Source organism: Neofelis nebulosa, chromosome 13 (assembly GCF_028018385.1).
Source record: "Neofelis nebulosa isolate mNeoNeb1 chromosome 13, mNeoNeb1.pri, whole genome shotgun sequence".
NCBI lineage: Eukaryota > Metazoa > Chordata > Mammalia > Carnivora > Felidae > Neofelis > Neofelis nebulosa.
Window position 1 is genome coordinate 56,174,178 of NC_080794.1, and position 26,994 is coordinate 56,201,171.

At 45.6% G+C, this 26,994-nt stretch overlaps 1 protein-coding gene across 4 annotated transcripts in view; it reads left to right on the forward strand.

Moving 5' to 3' along the window:
• The first annotated feature begins 3,419 nt into the window (after positions 1 to 3,419).
• The window catches only part of PCGF5 (polycomb group ring finger 5), a 124,802-nt gene continuing 101,227 nt past the window's right edge, over positions 3,420 to 26,994 (forward strand). For 3 of the 4 annotated variants that reach the window (XM_058697141.1, XM_058697142.1, XM_058697138.1), the window contains exon 1: positions 3,420 to 3,540. The gene's annotated coding sequence lies outside the window, so the exon portion shown is untranslated. Of the gene's footprint in view, positions 3,541 to 4,843; positions 4,930 to 26,994 lie in introns of those variants that run through there. The other variant, XM_058697140.1, reaches the window with a different exon arrangement.

Sequence of the window (26,994 nt, forward strand, 5' to 3'; positions counted from 1 at the left end):
ATCTTAAACACTGATAAGTTCAAGGTCAAATAACCTAACATTTGTCAAAGTGGGCATTTGAACACAGGTATTCAAACTCTAATGTCCACATTTTTTTTGCTTTTTTAAAAAGTTTATTTATCTTTTTGAGAGAGAAGGTGCATACATGTGCATGCACATGAGCAGGGGAGGGGCAGAGAAAGAAAGAGAGAGAGGGAGGGAATCCCAAGCAGACTCCATGCCACCAGTGCACAGCCCAATGTGGGGCTCAATACCATGAACCATGAGATCATGACCCAGGCTGAGATCAAGAGTCAGCCACTTAATCGACTGAGTCACCCAGGCACCCCTCTAATGTCCGTGGTTAACTACCGTAATACTCCAGCTACCTAAGCCTGGTAGGCCTCAGTTCATTCACTTAAAAATGGACAAATCAAAACAAGGTCTTGATTTCTTTCTGGCTTTAAAATATTATGATTCTAATTATATGAATTATACACACGCTGAATATACTTAAGGTGAATTTGTGTTTCTGCGTAGTCTGTCTTAGCTGAAATCTAAAGGCAAATATTTGAAATCTGGTCCTATATCCTACCTGTACCTTTTGTTCATTCAAACTGGACCATTTTATTCACTGTCCCACGAAGAATGCTTTTCCTCAATCTCCATTTATTGAATTCTCCCCACCCTGCCAAAGTCAGCTGAAATGCCAATTTAGAGTACGGATCTATTAGGCTGTTGAGAGTTGAGATTTAGGAAAAATAGTTGAGCTAGTGGAAGGAAGAGATGTGGGATAAGAAAAAGAAAGGGGGGAGGGAGGCACCTAACAGAGGAGGAAAGCTAAGAGCAGTGACGTTGGTGACCTGTACTAGCAAAGCCTTCCCTCTGATGGAAAATGATGAAGCCACCGGAGTTTATTCAAGGGTACCCAGCTAGCAGGTGAGGCGAAGATAAAATGAGATCACATATGTGAAATGCCTCGCACAGTGTCTGGAGGGGAACTATACGATAGGTCCGGATTCCATGACCTACCATAGGAACCCACTGATCTCCTTCATGCTGAAGAAGGCTGCCATCCTGCTCAGGAAGGAGTAGGACAAAGAGGGGAGCAGAGACTCCATGGAGAGAAGAGAAGTCAGGAGGAAGTATACTGGAACCCAAAAAGAAAAATGGGAGCCACAGAATAAGAGAGAAAAAGGAAATATAAGGGAATTATGGTAGAGAAGAAGCTAGAAGGAGAAATGGAAGCAAAAGGGCAAAGAGGGACTAGAAGGAGGAAGGGAGTGCTGGGGCTCAGAAACAAAGTGTGCTTTGTCCCTGCAGAATCCCTGCGAAGGAAGAGTCCCCGGGGTAACCAGATGTTGCACCCATGCCCGGAACGTCAGTGGCCTGCCACTGTGCTCTCTGATCCACCTCCTTTCCCTACTCTGATCTGCACTGTAGGGGCTCTGACCCCTGCTCTCTGTCATCCTGTCCCCTGGCTTCTACTTTCTACCACTGGGTGGCCCTGGAGGGTGAGAGGGATTTCTTTGCTATGGGAGGCATCTTCAGCATTCTTTGTAAGTTCCCTCATGGCTTCAGCTCGCACTGGGCAAGACCTTCAAGGTTCCGGCAGCCTCTTCCCTTTGTCCCTCCAGCCCTAGGGGAGAGATGCATCCAGCAGTTGCCAACCTCAGGATTGCCTCACCTTCCCCTGGTTGCACTTCCAGTTCTTTCAGCACGTTTGTAACTAATTTGCTGCCTTAAATCATCACTATGGAACTGCCTGGGAAAGAAAACTTTACTTTCACTTGGATTTACCCTCAGAATTCAAAGACAGCTTTCCCAGTGCGACTGGAAGCAGTGAATCTCAAGAGAGAAAGAAATCCAGCCATCCCAAGAGTCGGGGAGGGTCTGGGTCTACTTCCCTAGTGTTTGACTGGAGACTGGCAAATCCATACTAGCTGTCAGAGTTGAGGGACTCTTAGCCCCAGGAATTATCTGTAAAATGACTGGGTTTCCGGGCATTCATGTCTATTCCTTCATGATTTACTATATTCACTTTAATCACCTTGAGCTTTAGCTTAGGGAACATCTCAGTTTTACTCCCCCAAGGGTTATCAGGTGCCCATTAAGAGAGGGCACATAGCTAGGTGTGGCAGGGAAAAGACACAGAGACACAGGGGAAATGGAGGGCATTCTCGGGTTTTGGAAGTATTTGCTTTTTGCAAGATGAGGTTTGCAGACTATCAGGAGACCCTCTTGATAGAGACTCTCTTGAGTCCTTCCGGCACCAGCAGAGCTGCAGACATTCAGTGACAATTTTATTCTTACAGCTTTCATCTCTCCCATCCCCAGGGCCCTGTTAAAACCAGGCTCCTGTTCTTAAGGAATCCACAGACTGGTTGGGGGCACAGAGTAGGCACATGACTGACCCTCAAGCCAAACTGATGCCGGCCACAAGGGGTGGGTTCTGCACCCGGCTGGTGGAGACTGCACAGAGACGGTAGGAGATGCTAGACAAGCTGTGTCCACGAGGGTTTGACAAGCTGTGGGAGCTACAGGGTTCTCTGGGTTTGTGGCAGAGAACGGAGCAGGATCAAAATCCATCTGGAAAGAACGGGGGCGCCTAAGGTGTTGTCTGCAGGCAAAGGTTTTGGGGGTGAGGGTTGTCAGTGGAGAGGAGACGGACAAGTGGAGGCCCAGGTGTGGAATACTCTGAGGCTGAGGAATCGGGGGTTGAGGCCATGGGGAGTCATCTGGGATCTTAGGCATCATGAGGCAAGGTCATTCCTGGGATGGCAACTTTGAATGCTGCGTGAGGACAGAATACAAGCCGAGAAGCTGAAGGCCCGGGAGGAAACTGAGCTCCCAGGGATAGCTTACAGAGGAAGGTTCGGCTTGACCATCGCCGAAGGGGCACATTTGAGCCGCTGCTTTCTATCCACTCAAGGGCAAGCTTCCTCCATCTGTGGTGGGGGGGAAGCGGGGGGGGGGCGGGGAGAAAGTGCCCCTTCTCCAGCTGAATGACACGAAGTCCCCAGCTCAGAAGTTTCGAATTTCTCCTTGCCAAGGTCGGGCCACTACAGGTGGGCGATGGCGAGCCTTGGGCCGACGAGTGGCTCCGCGCCCGCCGCCGGCGGCCGCCGCGGCTCGTCCCCTCCAGGCCCGGGCGCCGCCGCGGGCCGTGCCGGGCAGGGCGCTCCGGGAGCTGCGCGGCGGCTGCTCGAGGAGGCCTGGCGGGCGGCGGCGAGAGGCTGTGCCCCAGTTTGTGTCCAATCAGGGAGTGCGGGCTGTGCCCCGAGCCGGGCAGCAATGCGTAAACAAACCCACGGCAACTCCTCCGCCCCCTCGGCGCGCTCGCCCCGCGCCCGCCGCCGCCGCCGCCGCCGCCGCCGGCTCCGCTCTCCTCGCGCCCGCCCGCCGGGCCGGCCCCCCCGCCCCCGCCCGCGCCGCCCGCACCCCCGCTGCCCCGCCCCGCCCCCGCCGGCGCGGGCTCCCTCACCTACCGCCCCACGCGCGCGCGCTCGCGCACCACGCGCCCCGCGCGGCCCGCCCGGATCGTGGCCTCCCGAGAGCAAGGTAAGGGCGATGCACGGGGACCCGGGCGGCTTCCCCGCCCGGCGCGGCCCGGGGAAGTTTCTGGCGTCGCCGCTTTCCGCTGGGCCGGCGGGGGGAGTGGAGGGGGAGGCCCCCGGCGCCGGGCGAGCCCGGCGGGCGGGAGGGGGCCGCCCGGCGCCCGGGGGTCACAAGTTGCCCAAGCTGACATTGGCGCGGGCTGGCGGGCTGCGCGGCGGGGCGGGCGTCGCGCGGAGAGGGGCTGGAGGCGCGGCGGGGCCGGGCGCGGTGCGGGCGAGGGGAGGGCCCCGAGGAACTTTCTCCTCCCCGGAGGGGCTCCTTCCAGCCCCGGCCGCGGCCCCGCCTCGGGAGCAGCCGGCTCCCGGGCTGGAGGGAGACCATGAAATGTGTTTGAAGAAGCTGACGCAGTTTGTGACGCTCGCGGCTTCCTGACGGGGACCGGCAGGAGCGGCGCCTTCTGCGAGGAGGGACGAGCCGGGGCGGCGCTCGGGCCCTTCCCCCCCGCCCCGGAGCCGCGCGCCCGGGCGCCTAGTTCGGGGGCCGCGGGCTCGGGGGGCGAGCATCTAGCCCCGGCCGCGAGACGGGCCCCGGCTGCGCGCGTCGCTTCCGTTTTGATTAGCTCGGGTTATTATATAAGATGTCACGGAGAGGGAAGGGGCGAGCGGGAGGCGCGTTGGCGAGGGAGCGTCGGCCTTCGTCGAGTGGCGGGGAGGGGCGGGAGGCAGGGCCGGGCGGGGACCCACCTGTGCGCCCTCCGCGCCCCCTGCGGGCGCCGCCGACGCGCGTGCGGAGGTTGGGGGGGTGCCGGGGGCCCGGGAGGCGGGCGGGGGGCCCAAGGGGCGGGCGGACGTGCCCGCCGCTCCCCTCCCGGCCCCGGGAACGGTCGGGCAGCGGCCGAAACGTGCCGTTTCCTCCCCGCCGCCTCGCCTGGGTCTACACGTTTCTGGCTCCGGGCATTCGTACTTTGAAACATTTGTTTAATATTAAGGAAGCTGCGTGTGCGGCCGTCATAGTACGCCCGGAACGTGTGGCCGTGAGCTCCAGGGCGGTGAATGAATCATCGCCCGCGGACCCGGGCGCCGATGATTCATGCGGGGTACACACGCGCGCGTACTCGCAGTGTGCCTCCGACCCGGGGACAGCGGCCCTTCTGCAGCGATGACGCCTGGAGGGGCGGGGGAGAGTTCATGCAAAAGAGCGGCGGCTTGTTTTTTGCCCCTGCCTCAACGTGTGGGAACTTTGGGGTGTCAGGTTCCCCAGATTCCCCGAAGCTCGTTTCCCATTCTTGGAAAGGTTACAGGATTCCACCTGGCTGCATTAATGAGTCGGCGGAGGAGCGCTGATTCGCTGCAAGGCTGGGTCCTGTCTCATTCAGAATTTGGATGGTGTCAGGTGAGGTACTGGGTTCTGAAGGAGTCCTTCTAGTAATCGCCTGTACTTAAGTACCGCTAAAGTAATTAGCACAAACTTGAAAAGTTGGTGGATCTTAAAAGAAAAACAAGTGGCCCCTAAGTAGAAGTCCCAGTTAAAGATTTAGGCTTTGGTTTTGTTTTTTTTTTTTTTTTAAGGCAAACCAAAAAGGAACTTAGTTTGCCGTTAATACAGAACTTTGAACCACTGTGACCACCCTTAAAGACTGACTTGACTCATTCCCACCTCATTCCACATTTGTAGGATTCAGAGTAAAGTTTTCTTAGCGTTCAGGACTCACGTCCTGAATGTATTCAGCAAGGCCCTGTTGATCATCTTCAATAGCTTCTCACCCCTCACCCCAGGAACCACACCCAATCCTGTTTTATTTTCTCCATCGCTATCTGAAGTGGTTTTGTTTAGGTATTCTTTAAGTCCTGTCTCTTTGCACTAGAGTGTAACCTCCACTGTGGCAGGGATTTTTGCCTGTTTTGCTCACCGCTGTAACTCTAGCACCTAGCACAGTACCTGGCATATACTAGGCACTCAGTATTTGTTGACTAGCGAATGAACAAATTCTCTTTCCTCGTTTCTTGGTAGGGCTATCTTTGACAGTTGAAAGTCAATGCCTTTTCTGAGCAAGGCACTGAGATGGCACAGTTTTGTTTTGTTTTGTTTTTTTCCTTCCAGTTTTCTTTTGGTTGATTCATTTCCTCCTCTGTGCTTGTTTAACTGATGGCACAAGATGCGTTTGAGCATCACATCCTAAGATGCTGAGTGTGAAGAAAGATAAGGCACAGGGAGCCTTGTCAAGAGAAAGCATATTACCGTAGAAGACTGGGTGCTTAAAAACATTACCTGTGCTAATTGAAAACAAGTGCAGGATATTGAAACAGAATCAACAAGGTCAAGTTCCCACAGGCCTATATGTTTTAAAACTCATATTTTAAATACCCATAGTTCTATATTCCTCCCTCCCCGCTGTTTTCACCAACTTCAGCATTAGCTGAAGCTTGGGAAGGTCCATCGGAAGTAGCACTTAATATGAAGTCTCAGTTTAACTAAGTGAACACAAGAGGCCGTATCTCTCTTCTTTGTTGTCGTTAATGTCAATAACTCTACAGAAGAGTAGATGGAAGGAGAAGATACTTAAAATATTTTAAACATCTTAAATGTATTGTAAAGAATTAAAGCTGTAATCAGGCAATGATGTAATGGAAGAATTCAAATGTAGTGCTGAATGTTACCTCCTTAGAGGGTAAACTTTAGTGTACTTTTTATTATTATAAATGGTAAACTTTGCAAGGATATTAGTCAGCTTTACTCTTGTAGCAATGTTTTTAGAACTCGGTACTCCCAAAGTTAAAGAGGAGTGGGCACCCAGCAGGTCCCTTTCCCTGACAGTAGTTGTGATCGCTTTCAAAAGTGTAATCTAATTTCAAGAGTAAGCTGGGCAATAATAGAAATTTAAAGCTAGAAGCGACCTTGAGACTACTTAGCACAATTCATTCCTTTGTACCAGTCCCTTTGCTGAGGAAACTGAGACACAGCGAGAAGACTTGCCAAGGCTGCAGAGCAGGGATTAGAACTTAAGTGTCTTGACTTCTTGTGGGAAGTCCCTAAATTAACCAGAGCTCCCCTAAGTAGGGGAGGAGAGGTTCCTACCATTAATACATTGACTGCCTGTTGCTTGTAAACTCTCCAAGTAAAACTGTTTCGTCTTCAACTTTGTGCCCTCCCATGTGCCTTGGACATCTAGGAGCTCAAAAATACTTGCTGAATGTGGTTGGGCAAATGCGTTTTAAGTCAAGGAATGTACTTATGAATTGCAAAAGCAGGAAAACATCTCTCTCTTCCGGATTGGAGAAGTTTTTTGACAAGAGTCAGGACGTTGGCAGTTATTAACCTTAGAACTTTCATAGTAATGAAGCTACTATTTAATTTTCATGCCTCCAGTTTCAAACAAAATGACTTACAACTTTTAAGTATGTGTGCTTGCTTAGTTGGCATAATTATTCACTGGAGAAACAGTAGGACAGGAGTCGAGACATATGGTAGGTCTTGTCTCTGCCACAGTGTCCAATTAGAAAAGCCTAGACTTGACAGCCAAATAGAATTAGGGCTGAAGCTCAACTCTGCCCCTAATAAGCAGGGCCCTCTGTAGCAACTTACTTCACTTTTCTTGAGCATTCTCTCATCTTCTAAGGGGGTAGTACCACCTCCCTCGAAGGATTGTCATGGGGCTGGATAGCATTTGTAAAATGTCTGATGTACACTAGGTCCTTAATAAATGGAATGGCTACAATTATGACTTCTGATTTATGTGACCATGGGAACAGCTTCCTCTCTCAAAACTTTTATTTTCTCAACTGGAGCCTTGGTAGTTGGGATAGGACAAGGGCAGGGGGAGGTGTGGTTTGGGGAGGAATTAAATGTTCTCTAAGATCTGGTCTATCTCTGTACATGTCTGTAGTTTAAGGAACCAATAAAGAATGCACAATTCTCCTGCAAAGTTAGTAAAATGATTCATATATCCTTGATCTAACATTCATGTATCCTTGAACCAACAGCAGAAATGGTTTGTTTCTAGGCCTTCCTAAGAATTTGGCATAATTAACTTTGATGATATTAAATACATATTCATTCTTTCATTCTTTTCATATATCACATGATATATGATGGATACCAAGTTAACTTGAATATTTCAGCCTCTCAGCTTACTACATATAAAGCAGTATAAGGAGTATACAGGTTAATCAGGCCTTGGCACCCTTTCCTTGAGAGGTTTGAGAGTCATGCAAGGAGCATAGGAGAGGTAACCAAAGGCTATATTACATGGAAGAACTGTGAGAGAGGCACAAAGAAAATTATTTGTGATTTCAGAGAAGGAAAAACTTAAATAAGACCGAATTCAGGCATCCTGAGCAAGGCCTTAAACAATTAGTAAGACTTCAGCTGGCAGAGAGGTGGGAACCAGCCTATACTAAGACCTGAATAAAAGGATGTAGGAGCATATCCAGAAATGGAGAGGGACATGCTTACGCTGAAGGGTGAGGAACCTGGAGGCAGGATAGTCGGCCAGAAGGCTGCATGGCAAGGCTAGGACCCTACTGTGATGGTCTTGAATGCTGGGCTAAGGAGCCCATTTTGCAGGCAGTACATCACCATCAAAGGTATTTTAAGGTGGGGGAGGTGATGTGATTAAAGCTATGCCTTAAGAAAATTAATCTGAATCAGAGGAGCCACGGGCAGTCCAGTTAGGCAGCTATTAAAATACTCTCCAGAAGAGAAGCAACAGAATATAAATTAGGGTGGGAGCAGGTGGGTTGGGTGTGACACCATAGAAGTGAATGCGACAGGACTTGTTGACTAATTACATGAGGGAGTTGAGGGACAAATGAAAGATGGAAGAGGAGGGACTGGACGGCAATGGCAGGAATTGAAATAGTCAAGAAGAACCACTAGTAAAGGCACCTGCTAGTAGTAGAATGCAACCAATAAGTGTTTGTCTCATGAATGGAAGTGGCGATAAGTTTGCATTTGGATATGTTCACATTTGTGTGCCTGTGGACCATTGCAAATAGAGGAAGATTTGGGGCATCCTTGTGAAGGGATTAAGTTGTGAGAAGGGTTCACGGTGTGGGTGAGAAGGCCAGGGCAGAGCCTTGGAAAAACTAGTATTTGTGCGCTTGGAGGGAGACAGAAAGAGGCTGTCAGGATGCTGAGAAGAGGGAAGCAAGAGAACAAGGAAAGGACTGGGTCAGGAAAGGTGAGAGAGGAAGATTGGCGGAGGCTGATAAGGTTGGAGGGCGGAGGATCAAAGACTGGGAAGAAGCCATTGGACTCATCTGCGAGACCATTGTCAGCAGCCTTTGAGGATGGAGTCAGTTGGGCAGTGGAGATAAGTCAGAGATAAGTCGCCAGATAGATGCCTGAGGGGTCCCTGAATGGGAAGGAAATGGAGTGAGGGTAAACTATGCTTGCACTGTGAAAATCTGAGAGGTCAGTGACTAAAAAGCATAAGAAAGGCCTGAGAGTGTGGTGGCTGTCCAGTGGAGAGGGAGGGACTGAAGATCAGGAGAGGGAGTGGGAAGGTGATTCCTGCACGAGGCCCTCCACAAGTAGTCGGGGGGTGGGCGGGCGGTGGTAGGAGCAAGAGACAGTGGCTGTATGTCCGGATCACCCAGGACAGTCTCGGTTCACACCTGTTACCCCAGTTTATTTATGGGATAATGTTTGGACAGATATTACAAATACCTGGACAAATAATCCTCATTTTCATTCTACAAGAAGGTCCTTTTTTGAAAAATAAATTATTTGATTGCCCAGGTCATGGCACAGATAGTTGTTCATGGAAAAACAGATGTGACCTAGAGGGGAAAAGAGGTTACATAAAGGCGAAAAGATTTAGAAAGGGAAGTTGGGAGCTGGGAGGGAGGGTGGCTGGATCCGAAATGGATCCATTGCCTTCTGTTGGGAAGTAAGAGCAACAACAGAACAGGCTAGTTGATTTGGTCAAAGTAAGTTGGGAGTGAAGGGTAAAGTTGGGAGAGGGGGAAGGGGAAGAGCTTGGAGTAGCTGCACATCTGAGCGCTATAGGGAGCCAGAGGTGGCTGGGCCTGACCAGTGGTAGAAGGAATCTTCCCCGTCTCCCTGACTCTCTCCAGCAGTGCTCAGAGAATTGGAAGTGGTGATATGAGTATCACTGGCACTGCCAATTCCATCTGGGCCCTCGGTGGAGTAGAGAGGCACAGGAGACTGGCACAGACAGGCTGGGACAGTGGGCAACAGTCAGGAGAATGGAATGGGTTAAAGGGTAGCGGCTGGTTCAGCAGGGAAGGGGGGAGGGAGACATAAGAGAGGATGTGCAGGGGGTGGTTGTGTGGCTGGTGGCAGAGGGCACGGGGAACTTTTAGAGTGTCTTGTCGCTATGGGGGGGATCAGTTCTGAGTGATGATGTAAATTCAGAATGTCACTGAGCTTGAGAAGGGTGAGGTGCCCCAGCCATGAGGTGGAAGGTCATTGACCTTCAGGAACTGTGAGGCCCAGGTATACAATGTCAACGTCTGCTTTTAAAATCCCAGAATACATTTATTAAAGCCTTTTCTGCCCTTTAGAGTTGGAAAGTACCTTAAAAAATAGGGAAGTTATCCCTTCCTTCAAAAGATGAGGAAGCTAAAGTCTTTCAAAGGCTAGAAAGACTGTGTCTTGCCCCAGATCACGGACGTGTGTGGAAGGGTTGGCTCTCGGAGGAACCAGAATCCCTAAATCTCAGTTTAATATTGCCCTCTAGGGCAGACGTAATTAAAGTATCCACCGAACAAAACCTTAGAAAGCTTCCTCACCACTCAATTTGCTTACATACTGCTGTTAAAACACCAGTGTTTGTGGGCAGAAGAACCCACTGAGATCTGTGGGATCAGGTCCATGTCCTCTGACTTCTAACCCGAAGGCAGTGGTGGCGTCTTTGAGGAGGACCCATGGAAAGCACCAGCCCTTCCCCACTAATTAAAAAACAGATACGAGCTTCAGCAGGTAGACAAAATATTTGCTTCATTATTGATGAAGTCTAGATGGGAAGACATAGCGTGGTGTGAAGGTGAACATGGTCTTGTGCAGTCTCCACCTGGTGTAGGCTTTGGAACAAAATTTGAGGCTGCAGAGCAGAAAATCCCAGGTTCCTGCCTTTCACTGTCCAGCTAGAGAAACAGAGAAAGAGGCCGAATCTCTTACACTTAATATCTTTTGTAGAAAAACTCTGTCCATTTGAAAACTGGGAAACGGTTGTCACGTACTAACCAAATGAACTGTTCCACCTCTATGGGGAGGAATATGGTGTAGGGCAAGAAGATGGGGGTGGACAGGGAATATCCCTCCTTTGGAAACCTTGTGAATGGGAAAGAGATGTTGTTCCCTTTGAACATGAGGTTATTAACCACTTGAGGGTTTCTTATTTGCATTTGGGTTAAAGTAACTTCTGAGGCAGCAGGTGCATTTTTATACTAACTAGAAGTAAGTGAAATAACTAAGAACCACCCTTCATTTATCAGTTTCACAGCCATACCTGGTGGATCTCTGCTTCCTCCCTGGGGATCTCAGGAAACTCACAGACAGCAGAGCAGAGACCATCAGCTTTGATACCCTGTTTTTAAATTCAAAACTTTGGAAAAGTGGAAAGTTCTTTCTCCTCGTAAAGTATTAAAGGAGCCCTTAACTGGACATACAGCTCTTGGAATTAGTGCTAATTCCATCACTATTAGTAACCTTACTAATTAACTGTTAAGTTCCTCAGTTTCTTCATCTGACAATAACTATTGAAATTTGGGAAAACTCCAGTTTAGGCACTTAAGGTAAATCATGATGACTTTTCTCCCTTTTCCATGTCAGTGTGCATGATAATTTTAGACAAGTAAAATTATAGCACAGTGTTTCATGACAAATGAAATTTGACTTTTTATCCATTTCTCTTTTAACTGTTAAAAAAGTAATTTTTTTATTACAAAACATATCACATATGTGTAAAATGTACAGTTCGATGAATTATTAAAAAGTGAACATCCATGTAACTACCAACCAGCTCGAGAAATAGAACAATTTAATTTTTCTCCCTATTGGAACCTTTTTTGTTAGATGCTTGGTTTTCTTTCCAGGGCTGTCATAAGTAGTAGCAGGAGGCAATATGTGCTCCTTTAAAAAAAAATTTTTTTTTAAATGTGTATTTATTTTTGAGAGAGAAAGAGAGCACAAGTGGGGAAGGGGACGAAAGAGGGAGACACAGAATCCAAAGCAGGCTCCAGGCTCTGTGCTGTCAGCAAAGAGCCCGATGCGGGGCCCGAACTCACGAACTGTGAGACCATGACCTGAGCTGAAGTCAGACACTTAACTGACTGAGCCACCCAAGCGCCCCAATATGTCTCCTTTTGAGTGGAATTAGATCAAAAATGCAATGTTGGTATTTTACCCTATAGTAATTTCTTATTTCTATAACTATGAATTTAGTGTTTAGGACAAGTCCTGGGTTTTCAGCCTTAAAGATCAAAATCTTCAGGTTAAGAGTCTTCAGATTTGTGTCTTTGGGATGAGAGTGAAGAAAATGTGATCATTTGGTTGTGAGAAAAGTTCTCATGCTTAATTATTTTTTAAACTTTCTGATCATCCCTCCTTTGCCTGTCTTTAGAAGCCAGACAGCAAAGATTCCAGTATTTATGATGACTGACAGTAGTCAAGGTCTTCCTGGAAAATACCTGACCATTGAGGCAAATACCTTTCAATTCAGGTCACCATAGGCTAGATTTGAAGTCACAAGAAGGAGTCAACGAAAACAGCTTTATTGCAGGAAGTATCTGTATTTTCTTTGTTCAATTATAATCTAGTATTTAGAATTCTGCTGGTTTGAGACTAGATTAATGAATCCATAAATAAAAACATTTTTATGGTAACCAGGGGTGCCTAGGCAGCTCAGTCAGTTAAGTGTCCAAGTCTTGATTTCGGCTTAGGTCACAATCTCATGATTCAGTTCGTGGGACTGAGCTTCAAGTCAGGCTCTGCATTAACATCGTGGAGCCTGCTTGGGATTCTCTCACTCCTTCTTTCTCTGCCCCCCTCCTGCTTGCATGGGCACTCATGCTCTCTTTCCCTTTCTCAAAAATAAATAAACTTAAAAAAAAAGTCTCGGGGCACCTGGGTGGCTCAGTTGGTTAAGCATCTGACTTTGACTCAGGTCATGAGTTCGTGGTTTGTGGGTTTGAGCCCTGTATCAGGCTCTGTGCTGACAGCTCAGAGCCTGGAGCCTGCTTCAGATTCTGTGTCTCCCTGTCTCTCTGCCTCTCCCCTGCTCAGATGCTCTCTTGCTCGCTCTCTCTCTCTCTCTCTCTCTCTCTCCCCCTCCCCTGCCTCTTAAAAATAAATAAACATTTAAAAACAAAAAGTCTTTTGTGGTATCCAGAAAAGGATTCTTTCGGATAAGGTTTTCTTATGACTAAAAAAAGAAAATGATGATAAACGTTAATTGGAAAAATATCTTAGCTGATCTGGTGTATGTATAAAAACAAAAGCTATGGGTGTTTGAAAATTGGTAAAAAAAAAAAAAAAGAGGCTCATCTTTTGGGGCAGTTTCTGTGGTTGTAAGGTTTGGATATGGCAGCTTCGGGTTAGAATTTGGTGGCCTGAACATGTGTTTAGTGTCAGTCCTGCCAAAACACCACTGTAATGATGGTGAACACAAGAGGCAACAGCAGATGGGCAACACCAACAAGGTTTTGGAGGATGAAAAGCAAACAGACCTGTGGCAATGGACTTAGTGCAGTGGAGAAAGTTGGTACTCAAGTGCCCTGAAAGGAATTTGGGAGTAGATCCTGGGAAGAAACAGCCAGTTAATCTCCCAGAATCCCAGAAAGCCTCTGGAATGAGAGGCTCTGGAACGGGGCTGAAAATAAGGGAGTGATTGCAAGCCTGTGAAAGGAACCAGAGCCGCAGGTGACTTTCCCCATCCTGTGCGGTAAGATGAAATCCTTGCTGGGCACTGGACATTTGTCTCTGGAGAAGCTGAAGTAAATTAGCGGTTTTGGATTTAGAGATACCAGGCAAAAAAGAGGATAAGGGTGAAATGCTCAATGAAAACAGAGGAATGTAATGAAATTCAGCATACTAAGCAGTGAGACCCTATGCTCTTTTTCCCCCTGCCCAGTCCTAGGAGAGCAAGGTGATGACCAACGCAGGTAGGATATTGAAGGACTCTTCTCTGGATGTAAAGAACAGCCCTAGGGAAAAGACCTACAGTACAGGTACCGACATCTGAGGGCTCATGATGAAAACACTGACTTACTACCCAGTCTTCCTAAAGTGAACCCACCAGGCAACAACCCTCTTCCCTCAACTCCATGAGTCTGCAACTTGCAACCAGCTTTTTAGGACCTTACTCTTGAATCCAATTAGACTATATATTCTCTTACTAGTATGATGTAATGCCTGCTGAACGGATCCTCTCATTGTATCTCTTCTCTTTTTCTATCGTTTTGCTTTTATTTCCACTTTATCTTCTCCTTCCAATGATTTTTTTTTGCCATCTGATTTTTAATTTCTAATATCTGTTTCTTATTCTCTGATGATTATTTTGTACAGCCTCATTCTTATTTTATGATTTATAGGTGGATTTAGGAATATGAAATTAAATATCTGAAGAGATAGCTAGAAGTTTTAAATGTAGTTTACCTTTAGGAAGTGGGTTTGGGGGTGACGAAGAGGTAAGACAGGCTACTGCTGTATTTTCATTTTGAACATGGTAGTAGTATATGAATTTTAAAGTAATCTATATGAGATGGACAGAAATGAAATTAGTTTTTTTAATGTTTATTTAATTTTGAGAGAGAGAGAGAGCAGGGGAGGGGCAGAGAGAGAGGGAGACACAGAATCCAAAGCAGGCTCTAGGCTCTGAGCTGTCAGCACAGACCCCGATGCAGGGCTCGAACTCATGAACCGCGAGATCATGACCTGAGCCAAAGTCGGATGTTTAACCAACTGAGCCACCCAGATGCCCCAGACAGAAATAAAATTGGTAAGAAAAAACTAGTGTGATGCCAGTAAGTGGATTAGGGAATGATTTACATGTATCCAGAGGTTAAAAAAGATAAATATTAAAAGTTAAGAAGTGATGTTTTGATGTTGGAATCCCCCGTCACAACTGGGATTCCAGCCCTCAGGAATCCAGCCCTCAGTCTGTCTCAGAATCATTTGAGGGAGCTTTTCAGAAACTCACATGATGCCCTTTGACCCAAGATTCTTATTTATTTGGCTTTGGGTGGGCCCCTGGGAAGGAGACATTTTTAAAAGAACTCCAGCAGCTTCTGATACGTGGCTCAGGCTAACTCCTAGTCAAATAGTTTAAACACCTTTGTTGCTTTCTTCAGTGTTTCTTGTATTCTTCTTATTCTCTCTCTGTCTCTCTGCTTCTGCTTTGAGTCAGATCTTCCCTCTCTCCCAGTTCTGAATTGATACGGTCTATCAATTCATTGATACGGTCTATTGATACGGTCTAGTGTCAGAAGAGTAGGAGGAAAGAAAGGGAGACATGGGAGAGGTCATTTGGATGACCATAAGTAAGGAGAGTGGCTGCACACAGAGCCAATATTTATTTCCTTTCGTTTTGTAGAAACTACTTAAATTGATGACCTTATCTTGAATTTCCTATGGAGTAATTTTGGAGCGCAACTTCAAGTAAATTTGAACTTAATAGCATTTTGTTATTTCTGTACCTTTAGTGTTGCCTTTTGGGGGTAAATGAGCTGCACCTTCAGGTTCCCCTCAAGTTCTTTTACCTCCCTTGGGTTTTGCCCCTGCCTCTCCCAGCTGTGGTCTACCAGATGTCCACCAATTGCAGCATTTCCATTTTGCACCTGGAATCGACAGTAATTTTCATGGCTCTCTAGTTTTCTGTGAGGGAATTCTTGGAAGAGTGGTTAGCAAGCAAGAGATGAAGGAATGTAAAAATTACATAATTTCCCAAGGGTGGAGGTCTTGTTGCATTGGATCTTTGACGACAGAGGATTTGTGTATCTAAAAGAAGACATGTTTGTTGTGTGGAGGAGAGAAACATTTCAGACTCCAGGGAGAAACTTAAAAAAAAAACCTGACTAACTTGAAGTTTAGAAAAATATCAGTAATTACAGAGAGTTGAGGTTTCCTTTGTACCTTTCCCCAGTCCTACTCCCTGCCTCCCTGGACTCAACCACTCCTGTGAATCGGGTGTGTCCGTGACTTACGTGTCATTTCACATCAAGTAAGTCGTCAGGTAACGTCCCATCAAGTAAGGCATTTCATGCCCTGCTCCATAGAGTGGTAGGACTTACGTCTAGCATTCTGTCTAATGTAGAGAGCTTTTTAGCTGGTGTCTGAGGGATCACTTCACATTTAGTACATTTATACAGCTAGGCCAAAGAATGATCTTTAAGGTGAGGGATGGGTTCATCTCATCAATAAGTCTTATTTAGAGCTTGCTCACTTGATGCAAGACTTCTAGACTAGGGCTTCTCACACTTGACTGTGTACACACGTCACTGTGGATGGCATTACATTGCAGACTCCAAATCAGTTGATCTCAAGTGGGGCCTGAGCTTCTGCATGTCTAATCAGCTCCCAGCGGATGCCACTGGTCTGCAGACCACAGGTAGAGAAGCAAGATCCTGGCTAGTGGTTCTCAGCCCTCATTGCTCATGAGGATCACCTGGGTGCCTTTTGGACCTATCCTTAGTGATTCTGAATTAACTGGTCTACGGTGGGGCCCTGACATGATATACACGTGTGTGTGTCCATGTGTATTTTAACTCCCCAAGTGACACTAATATGCAAATAGGGTTGAGAACCACCGTTAGAAGTTCTGCCCACCTTTGCTGTGACTCATAGGTAACGATCTTCATGGATAGACTTTTGTAGCAATCTGGGAAGCACCTTATATAGCCTTTATGAGGTAGATTCACTTGCTTTGTGGATACAGTCCATGAAGAAGAGATTCCTCTTGGATTGCTAGGTTCCTGAAGATAAGGTGGAGGTGGCTATCAGAGGAGGACATATCTAGGAAGAAAAAAAAAGTGGCCTTTTCATTGAAATCCAGTTGTCACCTGATACCAAAATGATATTTGAAGTGATGAACAAATGCAAAGTTGAGGTCTCTTCATTTAGCGGATCTTTCTGTTTTCTCCATCCTTTCAGTAAGAGATTGGGGAAAAGTATGTTATAAACTTTGATGCTTTATGTTTTCTTCAGAGAAGTCTATAAATTTACTTCTTACTATTTCTATGTATATGTTTGTCTATAAATATATGTACTTGCAAAGTTCCTGCATAGCCAGAATTCTAGTATGTATTTATATTTTTCCTTTGCCAATTATTTAGAAAAATTTAGAGTATTTTCTATGCATTCACTTTTAGGTCCTAATTTGTCCTAAAAAAATTCAGTGACGGCATTCTGATGAAGGGACTGTTATTCTCAGGAGCTTCCAATGCTAATGGCAGATTAATGATTCAGTTTGCTCATAACTCATAGGCCTTAGCCCAGTTCAAATTTTGTTGTTTTATTATTATTACAAGGATGATCCTAGGAGCAAATAATATAGTTTTATGTACATTAAAATTATGTGATTACAATTTCTTGGAAACAATAAGCTTTAAAACCAGTGGGTTAAAGTTAAATATAATTGTGCTGCTGAAACTTTGGAATCCTCTCGTCTACCTCCCCACCATTCAATCATAAAGTAGGCCTTTGATTTTATTTCCTTAACATTACCTTGTCTGCTTCATAGCTCCTGACTTCAGTCAGATTGTCATTACTTCTCATTCACCTTAACTTCCTCCCTGGACCTCACTCCCTCGAGTCTTGCCCCTTTCTCTCTCGTGGAGGTAAATCTATGGGTCTCCTTTGTCTGAGGATAAAGTTCAAATCTCCAGAGTGTCATGTAGAGCCTCTGACCTGGCCCTCCCCTTTCTCTGCCCTCATCCCCTGTCACTTCTCTGGATGGCAGTGTATGCATTCCTTAACTGAGTTTGAGGACTGGGGAGGAAGTATTGGAGGCTTGAAGAGAAAGGGAAAGGCATGAACGAGTGGTTTAGGAGAGGGGGACAGGAGATGGCATGAGGGCCATGAGGTGTGGTTGCTGACAGGGGATGATGGACATAGACTGAGACCAGTTAGCCTACAGCTGCAGGGTTCCAGATGCACAGGAAGTGGCACCTTGACTAAGCCATTCTACTTTTTGTCTCTGTATTTGTGCATGTCGGGTCCTCCATCTAAAATACTCCTCATATCTTCATTACCCAGAACATTTCTCCTCCTTTGAGAAACCCCAGTTAATAGTATTCTCCTTTTTCCAGATATTCTCCCTTCATTCCCGTGGTATGTGATCACCATCCTCCATTTTGCCCCCACTGTTCCCTTGACCAGTCCCTGTTAATTGCACTTACTACGCCACCTGCTCATACCTGGGTCTACTGGGCTGTGAGCTCAGCAAGGGCAGGGACACAGTCTTCTGAGGTTCCAATTCGTAACACTGCCTGGTACATAGTAGACACGTATAATAAATGCTGGATGAATTCATATAAGCTTTCTCTGTGAAGTCCTACTGGATTGGAGGTCATTTTATTTTTTTAAGATATTTATTTATTTATTTTGAGAGAGAAGAAAGAGCAAGAGAGAGAGGAAGGGGCAGAAAGAGAGAGAGAGAGAGAGAGAGAGAGAGAGAGAGAGAGAGAGAATCTCAAGCAGGCTCTGTGCTGTCAGCACAGAGCCCAACATGAGGCTCGCCCTCAAAACCATGAGATTATGACCTCAAGCCGAGATCAAGAACTGGATGCTTAACTGACAGAACCGCCCAGGCGCCCTTGGATTGGGGGTCATTTTAAAAATGAATTTCACTTAATAGTAAATGACATGAAAAATTTTATTGCCTTAATTTTTAATTGATCTGCCTGTACCAAATTCCAAGTTAATAAGATCTGTCCAAATATACACATGTATGTACACGTGTGTGTGTGTGTGTGTGTGTGTATATATATATATATATATATATACACACACACATGAACTACATAAAAATGGAGGAAAGTTAGAGACCAAAGAGTATGAATAAATATTAAGTAAGAGTTCGTAGAGGCCTGTACAATACACGTGGCTTATCTGCCCCTTGGCTAGCAGGGAACAGGTTGAACACATCTGTATTTTCAAGTTGCGTTGAAGTTACGAGTAGAAAAATGTAGTTTTGAAAAGGTTTTCCCCAATCATGTAGAAACATGGAGATTTTAACTGCCAAAACAATTTCATAGCATTTGCAAATGAATAAAACTCAGAGAGAAATTAAGAGGTACCTTTTTTCTGAGGTAATGGTTTTACATTTTTCCTTATGAATGAGGGGACTTGAGTTCTGAAGGGGCCGTGTTGTCGGATGATCTTTACCACCTCTCTAAGCTTCAGTTTCTCCGTGGATAAAATATGAGATTTGGTCTAAATTATTACCAAGGTCATTTTGAATCATCTGTGATTCTGGAAAGTTATGAAACATGGCCTGTAACCATGGTGAGGAAAGTTGATTGGTGATTCCAAAAATAGACTTATTTTCTCCTTCTGTACAACATTGATGCTCTCCCATTGAATAAGTCACTGTGTGTACATTGCCATAATAAACTGATTTCTTGATTTTTTTTCTTGATGGCAAGTGCTCAAAAGTGAATGAAAGATTATCTGAAGAAATACCAAACAAGCTCTTGTCTCTTGTTTTAAATATAGATCTGAATTATTATGCTCTTTTGCATTCCTGTTGCAGGTATTCATAAAGCAGAAGGTGGTGATTTGGTAAATTAGAAACTATTTCGCATCAGTTCCTGCTGCCTTTTGTGTTTGTGTGGGAACCTCATTCAAAATATGTCTTGCCTATTCTTCCCTTAAAATATGCACTTTCCTTCATTTTTGCATTTATACTTATAGATGTCCTCAAGGTCTTTGGGTAACAGTTATCTTTCTCTACTAACATGTAGATAATCTCATCAGATATCATTACATTTTCTTCCTGAAGCCCTTGAATATCTTGATATGTAGCATGATAAGCCTGTCCTCAGTGCAGTGATGTGTAGAGGGGCCCTCCTGGACTCACTGTGAGGTTGCAAGGTCTATGGCCATGCCATGCCCTTCAGGGACTGTCCCCAGGCTGGAGCACTCCACCTGAACTAAGATATCTTGACCTAGTTGGGCTAGACACAGTGCTGGTGGGCAGAATCTCCCTGTCTGTAAGCATCTGTGCTGGATCCAGCCCTTTGAAGCAGAGAATCAGCTCATTAAATGAACATTTTCAATGCCTAGAGAGATAACAGAAATTTAATTTTCACCATATTCTGTAATAATATATATCCAAAGAATCACATCACTGTCTAGCTCTGTGAGATTAGAGAAGTCATTTACCTTCTCTGAGCCTCAGTTTCCTCCTATAGAGTTTGGATTTGATTTCTAAAATGACTTTGGCTCCAAAATTCTTTTTTTTTCTTTATAGCTTTGTCATCATCTCTCTAGCCCTAAACTGACTGATGGCAATCTGTATTCTTAAACTCCAGTAAGTCTTAGTCCTTTTTGTGGTGCAGAACAGTTCATTTTTCCACCCACGGGCATTCGTAGAGATTTTTAAAGAGCATCTAGGATGATTTTAGTCCATTTATTTTTTTTCTATGGTTTGAGACCAGATGATGTCAACAACTCAGTTGTTTTACTTGTGTACTTAGATAATGGCATAAAAGTAAAGCATGCTTATTTTTGTGGAAATAACCAACTTTTTTTTCCCAGCAACATTGCTCTGAGAACTGAGTTGGTTAGTGAGAACTGAGCTGTTAGTGAGAACTAGGCTGATTAAATGGGGGAATATTAAGAGAGCAGTTATTTGATACTTACCCATATTCCTCCCCATAAATCAAGAAACTTTGTTCTAATTAGTGTTTTAAAACCATTGAAGCTAAAAACAGTCTGTGGAAGTGGGGTTTTAGAATATTTCAGGATAGAATAAGTTTATTTATTCAAGAAATATTCACTGAGTGCCTACCAGGGACTCTTTGGACTATCAGTGAACCAAACAGAGATCCTTGACCTAATGGAGTTTATTTTCTAGCAAAGGAAGACAGATAATAATCAATAAGCATAATAAGTATTTGTTACACAGTTTGTTATAAAGTGATAAGAGGTATGGAAAACAGAAAAAGTTGAGTAGGAAAAGGGGAATGAAAGGTGGGTGATGAGTGGAGAGCTGAGTTGCAGTGTAAATACCATGGTCAGGAAAGGAGGTGTGGAGTGCAGAATGGCCCTCAAAGACATCACTCCCTGATTCCTAGAATCTGTAGATGGGTTACATAGCAAAAAGGACTTTCAACCTTTAATTAAAGTTACAGACTTTGCAATATGGAGACCATCCTGGCTATGTGCGTGACCCAAGCTACTCAGAGAGCCCTGGAGAGTAGAGTAATGGTTAGAATCAGAGAGATGTAGCTGATGTTGAAACATGAGAGAGACTGAACCCACAGTGCTGGAGGGTGGAGGCATGGAAAGCATGGGAAGGAAGGAGGGAGCCTCTAGGAGCAAAGAGCAGCCTCCCCGTGATAGTCAGTGAGGACATGGGACCTCAGTGCTACAGCTGTAAGAAACTGAATCTGGCCAACAACCTGGAAAAGCCTGGAAGCAGATTTATCCTCAGAGCCTTCATAAAGGAATGCAGCCCTGCCGACAACTTAAAATTTGGCCTTGTGAGACTCTGTGCAGCAGACTCAGCTGAGCCATGCTGTACCAGAACTTTTGACCTACAGAACTATGAGATAATAAATGAGTGTTGTTTTAAGCCACTGAATCTGTAGTAATTGCTCACGGCAGCAATAGAAAACTAATACAGGGACAAGGAAGTTAGCCAGGCTGGGAAAAGAATCTTCCAGGCAGAGGGAACAATGAGAGCCAAGTGCTAACGTGAGGTCCGCTTGGGGTGGGAGAGGCGGAACAAGTGGCCAGTGTGGCTGGAGTGAAGAGCACAAGGGAATGAGGGAATGAGCAGTAGGAGATGAGGTCATGAAGGCAACTGGAGTGGAGAATGGAGACCACGAAGGGCTTTGGCTATAATTCCAAGTGAGCTAGAGAGTCATTGCAGCATTTTGATCAGAAAAGTGATCTGATGTGACTTAATTGTTGAAAGGATCATGCTGGCTGCTCTGACAATAGGCTGTAGGGGAGAAGCCAGGAGACCAGTTAGGAAGTGATAGTAGAAATCTTGGCACAAGGTGGTGGTGGCTTAGACCAGTGGTAGTGGAGATGATGAGAAGTGGTCAGATTCTAGACATATTTTGAAAATAAAATCTATTTCTTTGTGACTTATATGTGAGATAAGAGAGAGAGGAGTCAAAGATGATTCTATAATTTAGGTCCTGAATAACAGGAAAGATGAAATTGCTGTCAACTAAGAGGTGGAAAGCTGTGGGTGGAGGAGATCTAGGGTGGAGGGGAGAATTCAAGTTCAGTTTCAACACACCAAGGATAGCTTATCTTCTAGACATCCAGTTGAAGATGCATAGTTTGGTAGCAGAATAATGGCTTCCAAATATGTCCACACCCTAACCCCCAGAATCTGTGAATATGATATCAAGAGGGACCTTGCAAGTGTGATTAAGTTAAGGATCTTGAGACAGAGAGACTTTTCTGGATTATCCAGGTGGGCCCAACCTTAAAAGTGGAAAACCTTTTCTGTGGTGGTAGGAGGGAGATATGACTCTGGAAGAATGGTCAGAGAGATGCGGTGACTTTGAAGATGGAGGAAGTGGGGCACTGGTCAAGGCACATAGAGGTGGCCTCTAGAAGCTGGAAGTGGGAAAGAGATGAATTATCCCCTGGAGCCTCAGGAAAAGAACACAGCCTTGCCAGCATCTTGATTTCAGCCCAGTCAGACCCATACCTGACCGACAGAACTATAAGATAGTAAATTTGTGTTGCCTTAAGTCACTCAGTGCATGGTACTTTGTTACAACAGCCATAGAAAATGAAGATACAGGGTAAGCAGTTGGATATGAGTCTGGAGGTGTTGAAAGCACAGGGATGGTCCTTAAAGTTGTGGGACTGGATGAGATCTCCAGTAGAATGAACAGAGACTGGGAAGAGGAGGACAAAGCACTCAACAGTTGGCACGGAAAGAAGGGAATAGCAAAGCACACCGAGAACGATCAACCAAGGAGGAAAGGGCTGTGTCCTGGAAAGTCAGTGAAGAAAGCGTATCAAGGAGGAGGGAGTGGTTGCCTGTGACCAATGCTGCTGCTGGGTTAGCTGAAGTGGAGAGTGGGGCAACACTAATGAAGAGTTTTGCTGCAGAGGAGAGGAGGCAATAAGGATGGTCTGAGGGCTTGAGTCGGGTGCCTACTTCGATAGGAGAATGGTGAGTTCTTTATGGTGTTCGTAGAGAAGGCAGAGAGTACAGAGTGGGTGAATGTGGTGGGAGTGTGGGGGGTTCTCTTCTGATGCTTCCATTTTCTCAGAGGAACAAGAAACAGTTGAGAATGAGGACGGGGAAGATGGTTTGGGTGATTTAACAGACTAGGGACATGTAGCAGGATTACCTGGCAGCATTAAAAGCCCATTAGAAGTTTATGGTCATGAATTCAAAGGAGTAAATACCACCACACACATTGGAGAAAAATGCCTCTTAATAGCTAGATACCTCCTCTCTCCAAAGGAAAAAGAAAAGCCAAATATTAAAGGAAAATTCCAAGTGGAATCATGTAAGGAAAGCCCAGTATTTCTTTATTTTCTTATCATTTCTATTGGCACCTAGATTCCTATAAGATAGCTGGCCTTCTAAGGGTTATTAATACTTCTAAGTTGTTGAATATAAGTCATATCTTGCTAAATCAGATTTAAACACTGTCCTAGCCTGGGTTCCTCTGAATGTCAGAGTGTGGACAAGGGTTTAGGGACAATTTGTTTATTTGAGGAGTAATCCCAAAGAACAGGATTTGGGGACTGGGAAGACTTAACAAGGAGAGAAGAAAACCCAATTTAAGGTTCATTCAGTAACTTGGTCACCACTGTGGGCAGCTGGGACATGATCTCACAGGGGACTGATGGTCCAAGAGTATGCCTTAGAATTGCCCGATGGAGAGACAGAGTAAGGGAGGGGTAATTCATTTTCATCCCTTGCTCCCGTCCCCTCCTGATCAGGTGTTGCCCAGGGGGTGTAAAGTCCATCACAGGACCATGCTTGTGTCAGAATGCTCAGCAGGTTACTACAGATGAGATGAGAGGAACTTGGCAGCAGTATCCCCAGGTCCACCTGGAAGGAGCTAAGTTTTTACTCGTTGGGTGCATGGCTTCATCATTCATCTTCCTGTGTACTTTTTTCCATGTCGTGTGGCTCCTCTTGCCCAGTGAAGGTACTTGCTAGACGAGGAGCTGCTGGGGCTCTGGGAAGTCACTGGTGGACAAGACGCAGTCCCTGCCTTCACATCTCACAGTCTGTTGAGGAGCTTCCGGGTTCTTTTTATCCCACGCATGAGGTGGAGCCCCGCTTGAATCCTTTTTAAACAGAAGAATCACTTGGTATGGTTGCTGTATTAGAAGGAGACGAGGGAGTTGATTGGCAGTGTTCTGGTTATCTAATGGTGAGAAGCATGCCACCCCAAAACTTAATGATTTAAAACAACAACAATCATCTGTTATCTCTCATGGTTTATTTGGGTCGGGAACTTAGACTGTGGTCGGCCGGGTGGCCTCTGTTCCGCTCAGCATCAGGAGGGAAGGCTCAAAGACTGGGGGCTGGGACCACCTTAAGGTGTGCTCACTTATATGGTGCCGGGTCTGGGACACCTGGGCTCTTCGAACATGCTCTTCACCCTGTGTGATGTCTCCATGTGGTCTCTCCAGCACAGAAGCATCATGGGAAGCAGACTTGCTAACGGCCACTGAGGGCTCCCAAGGAGCATGTCCCAAAAGAGAAAGAATCAGAGAAAATCTGTATCACCTTTTATGACCTAGTCTTGGAAGTCACAGAGGGTCACTTCTGCCTAGTCAGAGGCCTGCCCAGATTCAGGAGGAAGGATCATAGACCCACCTCTCTCTGGGGGAGCATCACACTATAAGTAGAGCCTATGGGATGGGACATGTATGTCAGTGCCACATCTTGGGAAAATAAGGTCTCATGGGCAGTATTATCATCACAATTGCTGACATTTATCGAGAGTTTACTGAGGTCCAGGCATTGAGCTCTACATGCTGGATGTATTCTGTTATTTAACTCCTGGCAGGTGTGATTTGTAAAATAGCCCCCATTTTACAGTGAAACAGGGAGACCCCGTGAGGGTAAACGACTGATGTAAGTCCACAAAGAATTTCTAAATTTAGTGATAAAAAGGCGAATAGTTGTAAGGAGTGTGTGGGAACCTTGCTTCCAGAGGGGAAACGGAACCTCGGGCCCCTTGATTGACTCCTCCTTCAGCACCTCCTGGACAGCTTTCTGCCACCCCCATTCCCTCCTCACTTTTCCTCCCAGCATCAGCACATTTTCATTGTGTTCATTAAATTTCAGAGATGTTTTCCTACACCCTTTTCCCCACTATGCATGTAAATCATTTTAGGTATGTTTGAGTCTGTGGATTGATCTGAAAACATAAGTATTATGAAAAGGCACACAAACTGATTTAAAAAAAACTTTCTGGATCATAAACTATTGGTATGTTGAAAACTTTTGTATATAAAAAGGACACATTTTCTTAAACCAGTGAATCTCAAACATTTTTACATCCAGAAGGCACCCCTGAAAATTGTCTAGGTCAGTGATTTTCAAAGAAGAATCTCCATGCTGACAGGTTGGGAACTAGTGTAGTTTGGAAATACCCCACCCCCCCACCCCAACTTCCTCCCTCCTGCCTTGAGAATTGCCAGCCTACGGCACCCAGAAAGCCAGTGGCTCTGAAATCCTATTCATTTTACCCTTCATTTTTTAAAGTTTATTTATTTTGAGAGACAGAGAGAGAAAGAGAAAGAGTGCATGAGTAGGGGACAGACAGAGAGAGGGGGGAAGAGAGAGGATCCCAAGTAGGCTCCTCGCTGTCAGAGAACATCCTGACATGGGGCTTGAACTCATGAACCATGAGGACATGACCTGAGCCTAAATCAAGAGTCAGTTGGCCAACCGAATAAGCCACCCATGCACCCTCCAATCCTATTCATTTTAAACCTCATTATTGAGCATCTCATAGACACTGTCACTCAATATGTATTTAATGAATGAATTCCATAAATGTAAAACCTCCCCCTCCCAAACTGTTGATGCTTTTGTCATTTCCTCCTGCATCTAGGCATCCGGTTCTTAGAAATTAGAAACATACTTGGTTTTAGGGCCTTGCCTAGGTGCCTAAAAGAGCTAATAAATAGTTATTTGGTGTTTTGGCCTTACAGGACTGATTTAAACACACACCTCCCAAGGAAGCAGAAATATTATTCTCCTTGTTTGGATTTGGATTCATATTGCCATTTAGAAAAGAGATCTTCAGCTTCTTCTCAAGACGATCCATTCATCTATTCAATAAATATTGATTATTAAGTGCCAGACACTAGTGTGGCCATGGAGAAGAGGGGTAGTCTACAGCAATGAATCCAGGTGACAAAATTTGTCTGCCCTCATGGAGCTCAGATTCTAATGTGTTGAGACAGCCAGTAAGTATATAACATATAATTTGTCAGATAGTCAGAAGTGCTATGGAGAAAAATCAATCCAGAGAAGGGAATAGGAGTGTCAGAGCTTGTCGCTGTAGCTAGTTATGTTTCCCTGGCTTCCCATCTTCCCCACATAGAAGGTCTTATGGTGGCCCAAAAGGCCCTCCATGATCTGGCCATTATCCTTCCTGACTTCAGCGCCTTCTCAGTTCTCAGTCCCTCTGGACTCCTTGCTGCTCCTTGGGCATCAGCATCCTTCCTGCTAGTGGCCCTTCCATGTCTCTGCTCATCACCACTCTTTCTTCAGATAACCATAAGACTAACTACTCATCTCTTTTTGGTCTTGGCTCATGCGTCACCTTCTCAGTAATGCCTTCCTTGTTTTAAGTTTTAGTCCCCCTCCTTACCCACCCCTCGCACTCTGTACTGTCCAGGAGGTCACAGTCCAGCAGAGGAGGTGGCTGGATGCCACCAGTTGGGCACCACCATAGGCCAAACAGTATCACGGGCTTCTTCTCAAGAGGCAGATCTGCCTGTGGTCGGAGAGCCCTCTCTGACTTTCAGTGTTGTTGGAGAGTTCTCAGCAAAGGCCCCCCTAGGGGCAGTACCATGGGACTCTCCCTGGCCTCTTCAGTAGCAGTGATCCAACCCTGAGCTTAGTTAGTGGGAATTCCCAGGATGGCACTTGCTTTTGTCATACCATGGCATAATACCTCTTATGCATTAGTTGTAGTCTCTTGAAATAGAGGGCCCTCTTTGAGATGGATTATTTCTACCCCATGGTTTTTGACTGGGTGTGTTTGGTATGTTTAGTCTGTTTCTCCTCCTTGGCGAGGCCGTTCTTGTTTT